Source organism: Amblyomma maculatum, chromosome 1, assembly GCF_055883805.1.
Source record: "Amblyomma maculatum isolate TAMU_Amacu chromosome 1, ASM5588380v1, whole genome shotgun sequence".
In the NCBI taxonomy this organism is placed as follows: Eukaryota; Metazoa; Arthropoda; class Arachnida; order Ixodida; family Ixodidae; genus Amblyomma; species Amblyomma maculatum.
This window is the reverse complement of record NC_139344.1, coordinates 248,665,326-248,672,066: the sequence shown is the minus strand read 5'-3', so window position 1 is coordinate 248,672,066 and position 6,741 is coordinate 248,665,326. Positions and strand designations below refer to the sequence as shown.

At 44.9% G+C, this 6,741-nt stretch overlaps 1 long non-coding RNA gene across 1 annotated transcript; it reads left to right on the top strand.

Moving 5' to 3' along the window:
* Positions 1-1,362: 1,362 nt before the first annotated feature.
* LOC146206179 (uncharacterized) lies at positions 1,363-6,741 on the top strand. Its single transcript, XR_014704372.1, has 3 exons — positions 1,363-1,592; positions 3,627-3,753; positions 6,263-6,741. It is a non-coding gene; the product is annotated as an uncharacterized LOC146206179 (long non-coding RNA).

Sequence of the window (6,741 nt, the reverse complement as noted above, 5' to 3'; positions counted from 1 at the left end):
AGCGAACGTCGGTAGCAGCCGCTTGCCAGACACTTCAGCTTTTTCAGGCGAGAACGCCGACGACGAATAGATGGTGTCGATATAAAATGTTGCGCCTGCGTGAAAAACCCATTTCTCAAAAGTTCATAGTACTTACCGGATAGTCCGAATATCAGCTCCTCCCAGGCCATATCCTTCTCCCTGCCTTTGAATTCCGGATGCCGTTTGTTGAAAAGGTAGGGGTATTCTTTAATTGCATTTGAGAAGGTGCTCGATCGAGTACTCCGGGACCTCGCTGATTGGTGAAATGGTTTGCGACTAGTAGTCGCGCGACTAGAAATTCGAGCAGTGCCCGATCGGCTTGCGGCAGTCGCTTTTAAACGGCGGCGCAGCACCCACGTACGGCAGCATCGTCACGCCTTCACAGCGTTTGCTTGCCGTTGTACACAACGTCGAAAAAGGTCCGGTTTCCGCAGCATCACGAAAGTAGGCGAGAAGTTCGCAGCGTTCACAGCACCGGATGCTACGCTGCAGTACCGCCCGCGTGCGCCCGTGAACGGCAGAGCGCGCGGTGCAAGTAGCGCTTGGCCGTGCGCTCCTCCGTGGTCGTCGCTAGGCATCGCTTGTTTTGCATCGAAGTATCAGTGGGTGGCGCTTTCGTATTGCCGGCTTAATAGGATATGTGGCTCACTCATGGCACTGCCTTATTGTCAACCTTACTGTCTGTTCATAATAAGAGACAGGTGCAATTCAAATCGACGACTTAGTACTGCAATGGTGAGCTGCACCGCGCCGCCGGCGAAGTTGTGAGCAGAAATTTGATTGCGTCGCAGCAATTTCACCTACTAAGGACTCGGTATAGGTCAACGATCCCCAAGAAGGATTAATTACTGACATTGCTTTACTTCAGGGATAATTGTTTACGGGAAAAACAGATTCTCGCACACTTTTCTGACGCCGGTGACAGCGGGGCAGGATGCGCCGTAAAGGTGCTGGCTTGGCGCTGGCGGCTTGCGGGAGGAATAGCGGTGGTGTCTCCGGCCGGCGCTTGAGCGAAATGCTGCTTGTCAAGTGAGGACTTTCTAGAGATTGGGTTACAAATAACTCCAACTTCGTTGATGCAGCTTGAGATACCGCATACCATCGAAGTGCAGCAGCAGACGAACGCCTTCGTCTTAGCGCAAGCACTGAGAGCGAGGGTAGCTATTCATGTGTACGCATTGTTTTTAGTTGGTGACAGCTTTAATCTCTTGCCTATTAATAGAAAGGCTCATGAAATTACGATAAACCTATCAAAACATTGTAATTCTCAAAAAATGTATGAGTGATATGTCACTGCCCTGCTGTCGAGACCGCACCAACCGCACACTCTCCTGCCGGACAAAGTGTAGAGAGTTCGCCCGTTCACCTAACTCACTTCACGCCGAGTGTGTTCGGCAGCGGGTGTCATTAAAATTCCTCGTGTGACACGATGCGAGTGACACTAAACGCGAATGCACTCCTTAAAAGTGACACTAAACTTGCTCGTCTGACCGGGGTATGTTGGCTGCATACGTGAGTGGTCCAGTGGCATGTGCTGAAGTGTGTACAAGATACTTCCTTAGGATCATTAGGTAAAATGTAACATGTTTTTATCGCTGCGTTGTGCTTTGTATTATTATAGATGCGGCAGCGCTTCTAACATTTTGGTTTCCACAATATTTTTTTTTTCCTTTAGCAGTGTTGTGCTTTTCCTCGTGACTTTTAACGTTGTTCAGTGGGTCTCCACAACAGTACATGCCTTTCATGGTCTACATTAATACTAGCCAGATTTTGATGGTCTTTCAGGTTTTTTAAAGCAAGCTTTACATCCAAAATCTAGGGAAGAAACCCTGCTCAGCAAAATTTGGGCATAAATATGGTAACTATCTGTTGACACTGCAGTTCAGTTCAGGCGTTCAGTCGTGTCCGACTCTTCGTGACCCTATGGACCATGTCACGCCACGCTTTCCGGTCTCTCACTATCTTCTTAACATCACATAGCTTCATCTGCAATGCCTCGAGAATGCCATCTAACCATCGCGTTCGCTGCCTACCCCTTCTCCGGCGACCCTCAACCTTTCCCAACATCAAATCTTTCTCCAGCGACTCCTCTCTTCACACTGCAGTCAAGTAAAAAATCAGAGCAGTAATAGATGCTTGACATTGCTATTATGGTCACCTGTGTTGAATTGGCAAATGACAAATGTATAGTTGCCCTTATGTCTGATCTCTTTTCCTCTACACTAACCATATCATACATGAAAACAATGTGGAAAAAAAAAAAAAAACCTAATTCATACTTGATTAAATAAATAAAAGGCATTTTATTGCTCCTGCTCGAGTTATAGGCAAAGCTGTTTTTTAATCAGCATGGTTCAGTCCACGCCAGTCATAATAATATACACCAAGGTGTTGCGGCTAAAGGTTTTCAAGCTTTTAAAAGACAGTGTGCAAGCCCACTGAAATCAGATGAGAGCTCATGAGTCTTATAGCTTAGCCTGTAGTATTTCTTCATTTTCCAAAGTTTATCAAATAATAAAACCAATTAGCTTATATTTCAGTTGTTTCAGCAACTAAGTGTGTACGGTAAGGATTTTGGTCATTTTTTAAAAATAGCCTTCTATAATGTTTGCTAAGATATATTTCGCTGGTACGCTGTACTCGCCTATGGTGCTGAAACATGGAGGCTAACGAAGAGGATTCTACTTAAGTTGAAGACAACGCAAAGGTCTATGGAAAGAGAAATGGTAGGGGTAACATTAAGAGATGGGAGGCGTGCAGAGTGGTTCAGAGAAATAACTCAAGTTACTGACATTCTAGTGGAAATCGAGAAGAAGAAATGGGCATGTACAGGACATGTAGTGTGAAGGGAGGATAAGAGATGGTCGCTTAGGGTAACAAAATGGATTCCAAGGGAAGGAAAGTATAGCAGTGGACGGTAGAAAGTTAGGTGGGCGGATGAGGTTAAGGAGTTTGCAGAGGTCAGTTGGATGCAGCTAGCCCAGGACTGGGTAAATTGGAGGAATATGGGAGTGAGTGAAAACTTTATTGGATATTTCAAGGGTTTCGCGGTTGTGAAGTCTCCGTCGCCTTCTCTGGCGCTGGCGACTTGAGGCTTCTCGTCAGCAAGGGTGGGCCCCTATTCCAAGGCTCCACTGAGTCGTGCTGCACTAAGGCCCTTTGGGTCACGAGCTCGCCGCTGGTGAGCCGACTCTCCCATTGCTCCGCACTCGGGTCTTCCTGTTGGTGGAATGCTCTGTTGCGTTCGCATTCCCACGTGATATGATAAAGTGTAGGTGTGGCATCGCACCAAGGGCAGGTGGCTCTGTATTGTGTTGGGAACATTTTATTAAGTATGTGTAGATTAGGAAAGGAGTTGGTCTGTAATCTGCGCCAGCCGGTCGCTTCCTCCTTTGTTAGGGCCTTGTGTGGTGGTGGATATCTAATTCTAGCTCCCCTATGCAAGTGCAAGATCTCTGCGTATCCCCCCTCGCAAGCCTGTAGGCGGAGCTCCGGAGCATTTGACTGCCCTGCTCAGAATGGAGAGGCCTTCGCCATGCAATGAGTATAGTCAGGGTGATGATGATGATGACCATTTACACAGCTTTATTTAATGGCATTAACAGAAACCTATGATGCGTCCAGCTACTGGTTCGGTATCTTCTGCTCACTGGATGTGCAAAGTGGCCATAAGGGAGAGCACTCCAGCGAAAAGCGATGTCGTTCTCCAAGATGTGTCGGGTTGCATAACAGGTATTGTGGCAAATTTTTTTTTTTTTTTCTGCAGCTTATCATTTAAGGCCAGTGGGAAAGCCGGTTTACATAAACAGTAGCTTTATGCAAATGCTTTTCTGCTATTTCAAGGTGATTGGCACATTTTTCCTTAAACCAAAAATTAAAGGGTAAATTGGTTTTTGCTGAAGATCATAATCAATAAAGTCAGCGGAACAAATAAAATACTGCAGGTTATCAAACACTGCTCCGAAAAGCCTTCAGTTATTCTCAATGAGCTTGGTCATACTTAGCAGGTCCATCCAGCAGTTTACACCTAACAGGCATCCTTTTAACAATTAGTGATATGCACGATGACAAATTGTGTAATATCATGCTGTGAGGAATGTTTGAGATGTATATTCTTTCTAGACAGTTTTGAGGCTTACAGTAGGAATTGCTGATGTACTGTTTCTTAAATCATGTGCATCATAACTTGGCATAATTAACAATTTATAGTGTATTAGTAGGTCAGTTCGTTATAAGCAGCACATTCTCTTTGAAGCAATTCTCTTATTACTATGGAACAGACTGTTATAATAGCTAGTGCTAATATCCTTTTATAATGCTTCATGTAGATCTATTAGTCAATCTCCTTGTCACCAGTCCTGATGTGGGCAGCTTTTTTTTTTTTTTTGGGGGGGGGGGGGGCGGAGTTGAATGCATCAACAGCATAATGAGAAATAAAGTTGCATGTTCTTAGTCACTTTTGTGTTCAATATGTTTTCTTTTTTCCTTTCTTTAAGCCATGTAAGCCCACTGCTTCAGAGTGGTCCATCTTGTGTAATCCAGCGTTCGGGTTAGCGGTTATGCCACTAGCAACGAAGCAGAGCAGTTTGCTAAGTGTGTGCTAAAGGCTCTCACTACCTGCTATGATAGTGAATATTAGTAAAGGTAGTTGCTCTTATTACCTCCTATAGTTAAATTTTGCTGTATGTAGTTACATCTTGAGGTAGAATATTTGCTAGAGGTAATTCTGGGTACTACCTTCGAGAGGTAGTATATGCTACTACCTATCAGATAGTACCTTGAGTGACTAACTAGTTAGTAATATATGTGACAAGCAGTTACTACCCTAAACGTTAGCAGCTGCAACTACCTATAGGGCGCTTGACTGTTGATCCCGAGAATGCGGGTTCGATCTCGATGGCGGCGAAAAACAATGCTCCCACGTGCTGTCGATGTGATTGCACGTTATAAAGAACCCCAGGTGGTCGAAATTTCCCGGAGCCCTCCCCTGCGACGTGCCTCATGTCCGATTTCGCTTTGGGGCGTTAAACCCCACAAACAAAGCTACCTAACATTCCTCCCACTCCTCTAAGGCCGGAAGGACCAATCTCTTTCTCTATGGGTCAACGGGGCCACCTAGCGGAAAAAAATAAAATTTGAGAGAATGTGCAGGAACGCCATCAGCAGTACCATCCATTTTTTTCTGTATTGCAATCTCCTAATGTTTTCTTTTGAAACGCACATGGCAGCTGTTTGGATCCAACTTCTATTTGTACTCTGGAATTTGTTTTTTTTTTTTTACTTGTTTTGTACCAAGCGAGTCATTGGCTATTTCTTCTGAGTGTGTGTGCCTTTTACATTTCATTTTAGGACGTTTTTACGCGATTTTTTTTTTTCCCCCAAGTAGTAATTTCCACCATACAATTCACAGTTTCTTCCCTGGATGTTTGTTACCATTTAGGCGGCACTCTAAGGTACACTTTGAAGACAAAATTGCAGAGTAAAAATTTTGAGGCGAGACGGGGGCTTTCGTGCACTGTACCGTTGACGTTTGGAGGATGCGCCGATGCGCTGTCAGTTCGCTCCGAGATTTCCCATTGCCAATGGGCGTTTTCTTTTTTTTTTTTTTTTTTTTCTCCGCAGCAAGTAATTATTATAGCAGCAATACCTATAAAGCTTTACAAGGATTTTAACAAACATTTCTTTTGCGTAAGACCCCAGAAAAGTAAAATATAGAAGACAGCAGCAGCAGAATCAGCAGCAGTTTTCTTCTTTTGCCTTGTTTCTACAAGGCAAAAGAAGAAAACTGCTGCTGATTACACTTTAGCCAACGGCGATTCCTCTTGATATGGTTCATGGCAAATAGCGACTGTTAGAAAGCTGAGTTTGGCGATAGAAACGAAACCTTCGAGACCACAACGAGTCCTTAAGAGCACACGTTTGCTTTTTATTTTAGGACAATGAGCGCGCTCTAGCATCGGGCTGCGCGCGGCACACGTGCAGCCTCGAGCCGCACATTCAGTGCTGTCACGCTGATCGTTAAGATGGACTCCGCAAACGTCGATCTAGGCCAAGTGGGTTCGCTCGACTGTATGGACAAATATATCCACAGAAGAGCGCTTGAAATAGTCACAGAAGCGAAAACTGAAATGGAAGAAAATTTTGCAGAATTCAAGAAAAAAATTTTGGAGAGTTTCAACGATGTGGGAACCGAAGTTGCAGCGATGGAATCAGCTCGCCTCGATTTTGTTGTTATTCATAGATCAGCATTGGCAAAGCTGGATTTACTCATGGAGTGGAAAACCAATGATAGACGTTGCCAGGCCAGCCAGGCTTCAAGTTCGGCGGGGTCCTCGACAGTTGTGGATTTTCATGACTTCGCATCTGAGGTGAGCGCTTGCCTACGATCGGCGCAGCTGCGGACATCGTTGTTGTTAGAATGGAAGAATCAGCTTGTGCAGAAGAGGTCTAGCGTAGTCGCCGAGGAAGATGATGAGGACGGTGATGGCGATGATGGCGCACCGCAGAGGAGGAGAGGAGCCTCAGAGGAAATAGAGGAGCCTTACCCGAAGCCGTGTTCCTGAATAAATGTCTGAGTAGATGTCTTTGGCATCTCACTTTGGTCTGCACTTGTGTCACATGTGAAGGGTAGCTGCTTTGTTTTTTCTAGCACTATCCATTCACTTCGATGTTATGAGTTAAAGGTCTTCTCACGATAAAAAAAAGCAAGAAAAATTACTA